Below are 12,439 nucleotides of genomic sequence, written 5' to 3' on the forward strand. Positions count from 1 at the left end.
TTGCACCAAAACAAAGCAGATCAAGGTGCTTAAAAGTACTTCTACTTTAGGCCTCAGGACTATATATGTTGAAGGGAATAGATGATATCATAAACAAGCTTAAGGTTCAAAGTCTTGGGCCTAATTAGCATAAAGCTCTACTTAAAAAGCTTAAGAGTCCTAAATGGATAAGAGTTTTTTTTATCTTCAAATTTATTGACTTAAGCATCAAAGACTTTTTCGTTGGCCAGCAGCTGACGTCACTCCTATAATTTTCGATCTTCTTGTCTTACAGATGACCTGTCGTCCGGTCTGACTGTCCAAAAATTTACTTTTGCATACATCTTGGAATTCACTTCTGGGATGAGTACTTTTTTAGAGCAATAGGTGATTAACAGTACTAGAAAAGTTTGTGTTCTTTGTTAATAAAAAAAAAAAAAAATGAAAAGAAAAAAGGGAGAGGTGTATATTATATTCACCTTCGACCACCAACTCTCCATTAGCACTGCAATAAGCCAATAATTAACCACTATATATGCTTTTATATTAAAGAAAAAAAAAATTGACAGCAGGCTGCGTCAACGATGAATGAAGAAGTGTAGTTAAGAGTCAAAAATCAGATTTAATAGCACTAATCAAAAGTAAATCCACTCTAAAGCGACATAAAATGGGTTTTTGCATGCATATATATTACATTTAGGTGGATTTTCCTTTTCACCTTTCCTCCAGCTTATCATTATTTTACTAATAATCTCTTTCACATCTTTGAGTTTATATAAGTAGATGACGACCTGATCAGCCACTTCCTTTTTCCTTTTTCTTTTTATTTCTCTCTCTCTCTCTCTCTCTCTCTCTCTTTTCTTTTAATAATTTTTTGGTTTTTCCTTCAAAATAATAGAGAAGCTAGCCGGCCTCATTGTTGATTGCTTTATGTTCATATTCTTGTTATTAATAAGTAAATTTGCCTTCTTTCCTTATCAAGTGTCCATGATCATCATTTGAAAACAAAAAACAATGAGACCAGTTTGGGTTTGGTATCAAGAACATCATATTGGCATGCATGTATATGTTGTTCTTTTTCTTTTTCTTTTTGGCTAATGGTGGTGGTATTTGTAAGGGAATAATGATTAGGGTAATTCTTTTGGAGTAATTTAATATTGAATTGACTGCAATGGTTTCGGTGGCTATGCCAGAATTTAAAGAACCTAAAGGAGCATGAATCATAACTACGGGTTTTATACAAATTTCTAACAAATTGACGTAATAGTCTATATAGTACTTGATATGTTAATCACTAAACAATTAAATTTATTTATCAAGTTTTATGTGAATTTACACATAAATTTGTAAAGAAATTATAGTAAAAGTTGTACTACCCAAAATACTTTACATGGTTCAACACAAAATTTAGAGATGTGCCCAAGGGATAACTTAATCGACTGAAAAGTACATCTCATAAAGTAAAGGTTACTAGTTCAAATTCTCCTCCCTTTTATATATATATATATATATAGCTAAAACCATAAACAAATCTTAAAGATTTTTTTTTTTTTTTCCAATGATCGATTAATCTCCGTTTAATTAATTAGATATCTGACGTCAAGATTAAGGAGCGTGATTATTGTGCTTTAACTATATATTTTGGAGCTATTTCCTTGAAATTGATGAGAAAGTTCGTTTGCAAAGGTCTTTCTTCTAATTTTCAAGATTGGCTTCTAATTATTGTCGTTTCCATTGGTGGTTGCCTCCTCAGGTTTATTATTCTGCTTAATATCTTTGTTTATATAAAAAATTAAAACATAATAATAATAATAATAATAATAATAATAATAATAATAATAATAAATTAAAAAAATTAAAAAAAAATAATAATAATAAAAAAGACACTAATCCAAAAAGTGGAGTCACTTGACCATGGATTAATGGATGAAAACTCAACTAGCTAGAGTCTAAGACAGACAAGTCACTGTCCCAAATCCAGCAGCCAATTCCTGTTTGTAAAAGGTGATAAGAAAAATGAAAACATGGATGAAGGAGAGACATGTCACCCTGTTGTTGTAGAGTCTTAGCTTCTTTCTCTATATTTTTTAGAGGGAACTTTTTGTTTGAAAAAAATGTTCTGCGGTGTAATAAATGTGAAAAACGTTTGTATTTTAGGTTGTTTGGTAATGTTTTCAATTTGAAAAGAGAAAACAAAAGAGAGAAGGAAAAAGCAAAGAGCATTTACACACTGTTTGCTTTGACTAGCTGTCAAACAAATTTGGATGAAAAATCATTCGCATCCGGCTATATACTTTAACATAAGCGCTCATTAAATCTTGTGAGCATTGGACTCTCGCCTTTCATTAAAGAAAACTTTGAGAACAAATAATAAAAGTGGTAGCTAAAATAGAAAGTGAGATGTAACTATTTTGAAAAAATAATAATAATAATAATAATATTTAATTAAAATTAAAAAGTAATTTTTTAGTTAAAATTAAAAAAATAATAATAATTTGATGAGCCGAATGTGAACGGAACGCTGACATATTTTCCATAATATGCAGTAGCTGTCAATTTGAGCAAGTTGACATATACACATCTCAATTGGAAGTACATGAAAGGGTCCTATATATATAAAACATTTTAAAACATATATACATAAGAACAGGACTACTTTTTTACATACGTGATGTACATCACAACATCAATACCATGAGGTCATACACTCTTTACTTCACCTGAGAGTGATTTATTCCTGTCATGATATTAAAAGCCCTATAATTATTGGCCACTTGTTCACACAAAAATCATATTCATATACACATCAAGAAAACCTCACTTAATCTGACACAACCAGCAAAGAAAACCCTCTTAATTCACTAATATAGTGGGGTCTTTAGCAACTCTAAAAAACAAACTTTAAAATATATATATATATATATATATATATATATAAAGAAAAAATTTCACATACTTCCTCAAACTATCATTCAATTCATAATATCTTCTTTAAATTTTCAATTGTAACAATGTCCTCCATAAATATCTCTCAAAGCTAGCAAAAAGACAAAAATAACCCTAAATATTTTTCAATAAAATAAAAATACAATAATAAAATTGAAAACAAAAACAAAATTTATTAAATTTATTAAGGGTATTTTCGTCATTGGGTGGTACAGTAACAATTTTTTTTGTAGTTTTGGAGGATATTATCTAAATTGAAAGTTTATATAGACATTATCAATCGGGTGATAGTTTAAGGATAGTATGCAGGCTTTCTCTTATACTTTTAGATTGTAGCCCGTCAATGATGACTTTTTCTTCACCTAAATGGCTAGATGTCTATAGCAAACTAGAAAAACTTTTGCATTTGAACAAGAAGTTCTTTTTAAGGACCATTTTATAGAGATGTAACTTTTATATACAATTAACAAGTTATGCATGACATACAACTTTACATGAAATTAACACGAATACACTTAAAAAAAAAAAACTATATATGTAGATTCAAATTCACGAAAAAAAAATTTCTAGTTCCGCCTAGGCGTGCCGAGACAAGCAAAAGAAAGTCTTTCCCTCCTGCATATGATTAAAGAGGGGTGATCAGAAGGTAGGCCAAGGTAGAAGAGGATGATTCAATCATGCGGGCCACTTGATTGTGCCATTTATTGGAGACTCTCTTCTCTCTCTCTCTCTCTGAGCTGAGCTTTGAAGGTATATATATATATATACAAATAAATACAAGTCCTGCTTCAATATAAAGTTGTTTTGCTTTGAAGCTGAAGAAGACGTTGTACCCGCAAACGACAAAGCAAAATGATAAGCTCCACTCTCTTTGACATATACGGCGGCTGCATCTCATTTCTCAAACTCCCTTTCTCCCTTTCTCCCTTTCTTTCTTTCTCTGTGTCTCACACACCCACACATACGCATGCTTGTCAAACAGTTCTGTTCTGCATGCTTCTCTTGTAAAAGTCTCAAAACATCATTCTTTCATATCCTATGATTTTAAATTATTGTTGAATCATCCTTTATCTCTCTCAAAAGTTTAGGTTTGTTGATATCGGATTCAGAGCAAAAAGTCGTGAGTCCGAATCTTGTTGCTTACGAGTTACGAGTACATCAAAATTTTCAAAATAGTTCTTCCAAATTCAATGTATTTTTGTAATTTTATAAACATCTTTGAGGTATTTTGAGGATTTTACTCCTCAACCGTTTGATTTAATGCTGAATTTTTATGAGATGTTTGACATTACATACTTCTGAAAGATGGTAACCTTAAATTAATATTTTTTAAAGTAATGAAATATCATGGGTGGTAAGTGAAAATTTTCTAATTTACTATTTCTAATCTACTTAAGTTTTTAAAACAAATGGTGAATTGACGATTATGTTTAGAGATAGATATTTTGATGCAGTGTATTGAGTAGCTTTTAAATAAAATCGCAAAAACATGGCATGTTTGAAAGTGCGTTTGATAAAAAAAAAAAATGACGGTACGAAAACATGAAAAATTTCACGTTTTCACGACGCATGCAAATGGGTGTATTTTAAAAAGCTCACTAAAGTGCAGTTTTAAAGACCAAATGTCGAACTGCATTTTAAGAAATCAATTGTTTTGAAATTTTTATTTTCAAATCGTACATTTTCAAACCGTTGAATCAACAGCACTAATAGAAATTTAAATATTTGAATTTTGGTATAATTTTATATTATATCAATTAATTACTCTTGTATTATTGTCTGATGATATGCGTATAGTCCAAGAAACTAGGCAATTTGTATTTTGTAGCCCACTAGTTATCTTAAACAAATGATAGTTACTATAATAATTAAATTCAATTAGGTCATTAGAGTGGGGTCGCAGGACTATACTTTAAAGAAATACTATTTAATTTCTTGCTAATATATTACAATTATTATTTTCCTTTTTCTTTGTTGAGAGAGAGAGAGAGAGAGAGAGAGGGTGGAATTTCTAAGTCGAAGACCAGTCTCTTTGGTTTTTTTTTTTTTGTCATTTTTGTTCCACGTCATTTGCGGGCCACCACTAGGCACGATGGATAAATTAATTCCTACATATAAAAGAAAATTAGAGTGGATCTTTGTGTTTGGATTTGAGGAAAGTGAAAGAAATATTTTAAATTCTATTTGGAAATTATCTTTTTATTGCGAGTTGTTATATGGAAAGTGAAAGAAGTCTTCTAAATTCTTTTCCAGAAATGTTGGAACTTTAACAAGAGATGGAGTTTTTTTTTTTTTTAAAAAAAAAAAAAGAAATGGATGTATTAAGCGATATAGTATGATATAAAAAAATAGGGTTAATTATATTTACCGTCCTCGAACTCTCATTTCTTTTACAATGTCCTCTCAAATCTACTATTACCGTCCTCTAACCTAAGGAGAAGTCGGTTTTCATCTTCTAAAATGTATTTTTGTCATTTTGAATCGCAGAATGAGACATTGTAACCCGACAATGCAAAAATGATGGTAGTTGGTGGAGGTAAATATAGTTTCCCCTAAAACTATATATGTTAAACCATACAGGATCTCTTGCAAATAACTGCCGAAATTGCTAGCAATGTAGACAGTTAATTGATGTAGATCATAATCAACTAATATTTATTTCTCCGACATGGGTGATTTGGAGAACCTCTCCATTTCCAACCATAACATTTTCATCTCCATTATAATTCTGTAAATTTCCTAACATACTTGCATTGCCAACCATATGTTCAGGGGTTCTAGTCTTTGTGGTTGCAGAATCACGATCTTGTTTGTGACATGTATTCTGATTCTCTTGGACTTTGGTTTGTTAGAGGAAATCCTCTGCCTTCACAAGAAAAATTACCTTAATTGGATTGGCCATCTTTAGCCCTCCAAATTATTATCTATTTTTCATTTGCGCTTCTAAATTACTAAGTATAACACTTTGATACGTCAAATTACTATCTTTTAACTAAAAAACCTTTCTGTCAGCATTAAAATGAATGAAAATATTGGAGTGGCTCGGCCATGTTCTAAAATCCAAAGCGGGTGGTTTTACCCCTATGGTTTGTTAAGCCATTTTTTTTTTGGGTAAGTATTTTACTTTTTAATAATTATAAAGGGGGCAATTATGGTATTTCAATGGTCAAAAGTGGGGGTATCGCGAAAAGAATTTCGTCAAAGTGGTCATGTGCACGTGACCACTTTTTCATCAATTTTAACATATGATGCTAATGGGTATGCTTTTTTGACAAAAGATATGGTAATTTGACGTATCTAAATGATATATTTAGACTTGAGTAGTTTAGACCCTTTAGATACGTAAATGAAAAATGGGTAGTAGTTTGGAGGAGTATTTTTTTTTTTTTCCTTTTTTTTTTATCCTATAAAAAAAATGAAATTGATTCCAAACAAATAGTTCAGTAGCATTCACATTGATGTGAGTTTCATGACTTTGAAGTAAAGGAAATAATCTCAGCATAAAACGAAATAGGTGGATTTAGCATTGATATTGTAAGGAATTGCAGTACTACACCATTTGCTTCTCTTTTGATGTATGGCAGTTGGAACTGGAATCCTCTCCAATTCATTTGGCTCATAGGGGAACCAGTTCTTTTTAGCATAGAAGTAAAATTGTCCAAAAAAAAATTTTTGGACAATTTTGCCCCTTCTTTAACAAGAATCAAATAGACCGGAAGGGATCCAAATGCCTCCCAATTGTTGTAAAAATTTTACCAAACAGGCCTAAATCAAGTATTTTTTATGACCTGTGTACTTTTTTTTTTTTTTTGAATAATTAATAATTTTTAAAATATAATATAATACTAAAAGTTATCTAAATGGACTGGAGAGGAACCAGTTCTTTTTAGCATAGGGGCATTATTGTCAAAAAAAACTTTTTGGACAATTTTGCCCCTTCTTTAACAAGAATCAAATGGACTAGAGGGGATCCAAATGCCTCCCAATTAACTGTCGTAAAAATTTTACCAAATAGGCCTAAATCGACTATTCTTTACGACCTACTTTTTTTTTTTTTTTTTGGAATAATTAATAATTTTAAAAATATAATATATTACCAAAAGTTACCCCTTTAGAGTTTAGAGAGATGCAATGCAGAGATGAGAATGTAAAATTGAAATTGACTTCCAAAATGGGTAGCTGGCAAAGAATAAGAGCCGTGTATAAAAGTCGTAGTTATTCAATAATTTAATAATGACAGTTGAGCAATCACTTGAGAATGTAACAATCAAGAGTAGAGAGTAGACTAGGCAATTGCAACAAATTCATGTCCCCAAATCTTTGCTCCGTTAATTAAGCTTGGGTATATAGGCTAAGTGGGGTAGGCCTTGAGGCTCAATAAAGTGCAATCTATCATACTTTGAAATTACAGCCTTTTATAGTTAGGCAATCAATGACCTGGCAGCGGATAGAGATGTAATTTTTTTAAATTTGATGTAAATTTGAAATTGATTGGGACGGTGACTTTTCATAGATATTGTTTTATAATAGTTCAAGAGGCTATTGAGTATGTTATAGATAATGTTTAAGTTGTGAAGATTTCAAATTGTATCTTTAGCATTATATGAAGTATTTTGCCTAATTTAATTGTTATATATCAATGAAGAGATAATTAATTAATTAATTAATTTTTTTTTTAAAAAAAAAAATTACATCCTTTTATGAACGGAAAACAAAAATGGGTCTCGTTATGGCCAATTAATTGACAATGTGAGAATGGTGTTGAATTCCGAACGACAATTAGAAGAGAAGTGGATGGTGCAGCTCATAAGCTAGCAAAGGATGCGCTTTAAAACCCTCAACGTATTATCTAAACGCATTGGTCAAGTTTTTTTCTCATTAATGATATGAATGCGAGATCAATTTAATAAAAAAAAAAATACAGCTTTTACTATAATTTTTTTTTTATAAATTCATTCAAGTGGCTGTGTCTTTATGGAGAAAGAATTAAGTTACGAAATTTGCACATAAATTTAGTTATTTAATGATTAAAGTGATAAGTGTCCAATAAACTGTCACGTTGCTTTTTGATGAATTTATATAAAAGTTGTAATATAAAAGTAATTTAATTATTTATATAAATTTCATGTAGTACTCGTTTTATTATAAAATTATGTGCATGCCATAAAGCATCACACCAAAAAGAAAACCTTTTAGAAAATTTATATGGTATGCTTAAGAAGAATTTGATTTTTGGTCATAAATATTGAATTATGGTGTCTTCTATGACAATAGAATAATATGTGCAAAGCCATGCCCCTCTCATCATTATGAGATGTTTCATTTGCACAACGGAGCTTCAACTGTGAATATAAATTGACTTCAACACACACTTGTGAGTAAACGGGCTAGGAATAAGACAAATCAAATCTCCAATCTCACCAAAAGGTCCAAAAGTCATCAAACCACCTGCCCCCCCCCCCTTTTTTTTTGTTCTAACTACCCAGTGTTCTAACTACCTAGTGTTATTCTCAAAAGGTTTAAATGATGTATAATGCAGATGATACTCACGGTAGTTAGAACCTTGCAAGATAGTAAACATGTCATGGTGGAGCACAAAGAGTGTGAGGGCGAAGACATCACCTTCGATACTAAAGTTAGTAACATGAAGATAATGGATTTGAGATAACATAAAGTAGAGGAATCGTGGTATTTTTTTGTGATCAGGGATCAGCTAAGGGTATAAACGAGCTGAGCTTGAGTGATCTTTCATTGTTTGAGCTCGGCTCGTTTAAATTTTACTCGAACTCGAGCTCGGGCCGAGCTTAAAGACGAACAAAAAAATCGAACCCGAGCTCGAGTTCATAATAAGTCAAGCCGAGCCGAACCGAGCCGCCCCAGGTTCTTATATTTAATTTATTTTTTTATTATAAATTTAAATTTCAAGTACTCTTAAACGGCTCAAGAAGCTAGCTTGCATATGAGCATTTGTTTAGCCTAGTTAGCCGAGTATGGAGCTTTAGTCAAGACAACAAGGCACTTAGTTTCAAAGAGAAAGGATATACATCCTTTTATAATAAAATGATGCTATTATGAAGAAAAAAAAAAAAAATCATCAATTTTTAATATTAATATGAGCAACTATGTGAACAACTACCAATTTGAGCCTTATACACGTTGCTCACAAGTCTAACCGAGTCGAACCGAGTTTGATTTGTTTAATATTCGAACCAGTATTTGTGTTCACAAAACGTCTCATTTAATAATCGAGCCAAGCTTATACGAGCCGATCTCGAGCTTGCTCGCGAATGGCTTGCTCGTTTAACACCCCTTCATCAACATAATAATCTATATTTTTTGGTTCATAACATGTCATCATTTTATTTTTTTTTTGGCAAAAACAAAAAGAAAAAAACGCAGAAAAATTAACCTGTTGAATTTTTTTTAATATATATTAAAGATTGTAAGAAATACTACAATGTCATTTGCGTTTTTTATTTTTATTTTTACAGATTATTAAATTTAAATGACTTGACACATTGATGTGGTATTTTTGTGACAAAAAATATCAATAATAAAATAACCACTCGCAATAGGACGAATCCCATAGGATAAGGCTATAACTAAAAACCTAATTTCAAGTTGTCAAAACACATGTCTGCGCATTCTAGGGCCATGTGCATTCGATCCTACGGATGTGCGCTCGAGCTTAGCTAATGTGCGCGCGAACGCAGGTGTGCACTCGGTTCTACAGATGTGCACTCGATCCTGAGGCCAAAATGCCTCCAGCTTCTGCCTTTTAAACCCGATTTTCAATGGTTTGCCAAATAAAACTTGAAACACAAAAATTAAACAAAAATTAAACAAATAACAATACTAAGGAATTAACATATGCAAATTAGGGGACTTGAATGTGCAACATTCGGTGCTTATCACACATCCATGGAAAAGACATACCTATCAAGTTCAAGTGAAATGAAAATGAATAATTTTCGTATTCAAATTTTGTTTTATTCCATTTAATAGTGTCTTTCATGTCATTTAATAATTTTAAAAGATATGATAATATGTATACAATTAGATCAATCAAATTTAATTTGAACCACAAAATAAGTCATCTCAACTGTACTATAAATAATAAAAAATGAAAAAAAAATAAATCATATTCCCAAAAGAAACCCATTTGTGCAAAGACACTTTTTTTTTCCTCCTCCTTATCTTGTGTCCAACGAAAGGCACCTAATTGAACAATGGATAGGGTTTACCCTAATCTTCCACCCAACCCAATGCTTATTGGGCTGGCTAGGTATGCCAAACATTTTAACACCTAAAATTAGGAGTCATTTGAATAATTATTAGGAGCCATTTGGACTATTCTCTTTTGTTAAAGAATTAATTAATAATAAATTAAATTCATCAATTTTTTATTAGTTTAAGTTGCTTGAAGAACTGATAATTTAACATAGTATCATAACAAAAATCGAACCATAACTCCACGTTTACTTATCATTTCTATTAAAATATTTTACATGTTGAGTTTCATTTGTTGAGAGAAAGTTTGAACGAGCTTATGCGTAAGAAAAAGAATTAAAATATTAACTAATTTAAGCTTTTGAGATAATTTATAATTTAAAACATTTCGTCTCTTTTCTTGTTTATTTTTAAATTTCACCTGTTGATATCAATATTCAATATGGACCATCTGTTGAGATAACCATTGCAAATTAATATTTTTCTTTGTTCTCGTTTAACATGGAGAAAACTTAGTCAGTCAACGGGTAGTTTAGAAAGTGATATTTCATTTATTATTAAGCATTTCATAAGTAAGAAAGGTACATTTAAATCAACTTCTTCCTACCATCATTGTATAACAATTAACAAACATAGTAAACCTACAAATCACACTTTTATCCTGCCTTTATAAAAGAAAAAAATAAAAATAAAAGTGGATTGACACCATACATCAACAAAATAAGATAATAATAAAATAAAATAAATAAATAACTCATTCTATCAAGATGTGGTGTAAAACCCTATTTACAGCCTTCGATAGAAATTTGATACATTATGTAAAAATATCAAATATAATGGAGATGAAAACACCGTATCTTTAATTCAAATCAATCTTATGAATTTTTTCATTCATTCTAACCCAACGTCCACTCACCTTTGAACCCTCAATACCGAAGTCTCTAAAACGACAAAAACAGTGGTTCCGATGGTTTTATTAATGGGCATTTTGTCAATAGAAGAAAAATTATTTGGTGTTTCAACTTGGGGTGTCTACTTTCTACTGGAATGTGCAAAATACATAATTTACATTACACCTAATTGAAGTTATTCTCAAATAAAAATGTGCTTTTAGCATTATTCTAACAAATATTGACACATTATTAAATGTGTTGGGTCCAATGACACTTTCTTGAATCACAAACGGATAAGATATCACTTTTATCTTAAACCACAATATTTGGATTTTGGATGCATATTTTTTACAGCAAAATGCCTTGTTGAATGCAGAATATGGTAAGTTTTACCTTACTTAACGCAGTTACTGTAAATTAATTATAGATAAACAATGACTACAAGTCCTTTTCAGATCTGAAACAGATTTATCACAAGTAAAATATTTACTTTTGTCAGCTCATGAGCTTGAGTTTCTGTTGATGATACACCCACCTTGGATTCTGACGTTTTGGAAGAAAATAGGATTGAGATGGGTTTCAAACCATACCATGCCACCCAATTTGCAAGGAATTGGATATGAATTGTTTTTTATTTTTATTTTTAATATAGTCTATTAAAGTCATGTTTATCCTTAAAATATGTAATTTCCATAATATATTAATTTCCAACAATTTTACTATATGTATTGTTATCGAATAGTAAATATGAGGCAGTTAATCTAGAGTTCTCATGTTGAAGTAAATTTTGGCTTGCCCAATTATCTATTTAAGAAGGTGGGCCGTTTATATTTACTGTTTGAATTGCTAATAATCTGAGCAACAAATTACTGAAAATTTGAGTCTGTATTTGTATACCAAATTTTTAAGAGAGCCCATTATCTAAGGATGTAGTGTAAAATCTCCTTTTATAGCATTCAATAGAAATTTGACACATCAATCATCAAATACAATGAGAATGAAACATTGTATCTTTAATTCAAATCAATTACATTGATTTTTTTTATTCGTTTTAGCCCAACACCCATCACTAAAACCCTCAGTCACCTCCTAGCTCTCAATATCGAAATTTCCAAAATTAACAAAGACAATGGCTGCAGTGATTTTATCAATGCGTATTTTGTCAAAACAACTAAAATTATTTAATGTAAATAATTATTATTTTTTGGTATTTCAAGTTGAGGTGTTTGCTTCCTATTAAATGGTATAAAATACCCGGTTTACACCATGACGTAATTGAGCTCGGGAGAATCAAACAGATGACAGTTTAATAAATTAGAAAAAAGAAAAAAAAACTAGTGTTAAATTTAATAAGAATGACATATAAACAGTGTTTAAAGTATTTCTTGACT

The sequence above is a fragment of the Corylus avellana genome, chromosome ca1 (assembly GCF_901000735.1).
Source record: "Corylus avellana chromosome ca1, CavTom2PMs-1.0".
In the NCBI taxonomy this organism is placed as follows: domain Eukaryota; kingdom Viridiplantae; phylum Streptophyta; class Magnoliopsida; order Fagales; family Betulaceae; genus Corylus; species Corylus avellana.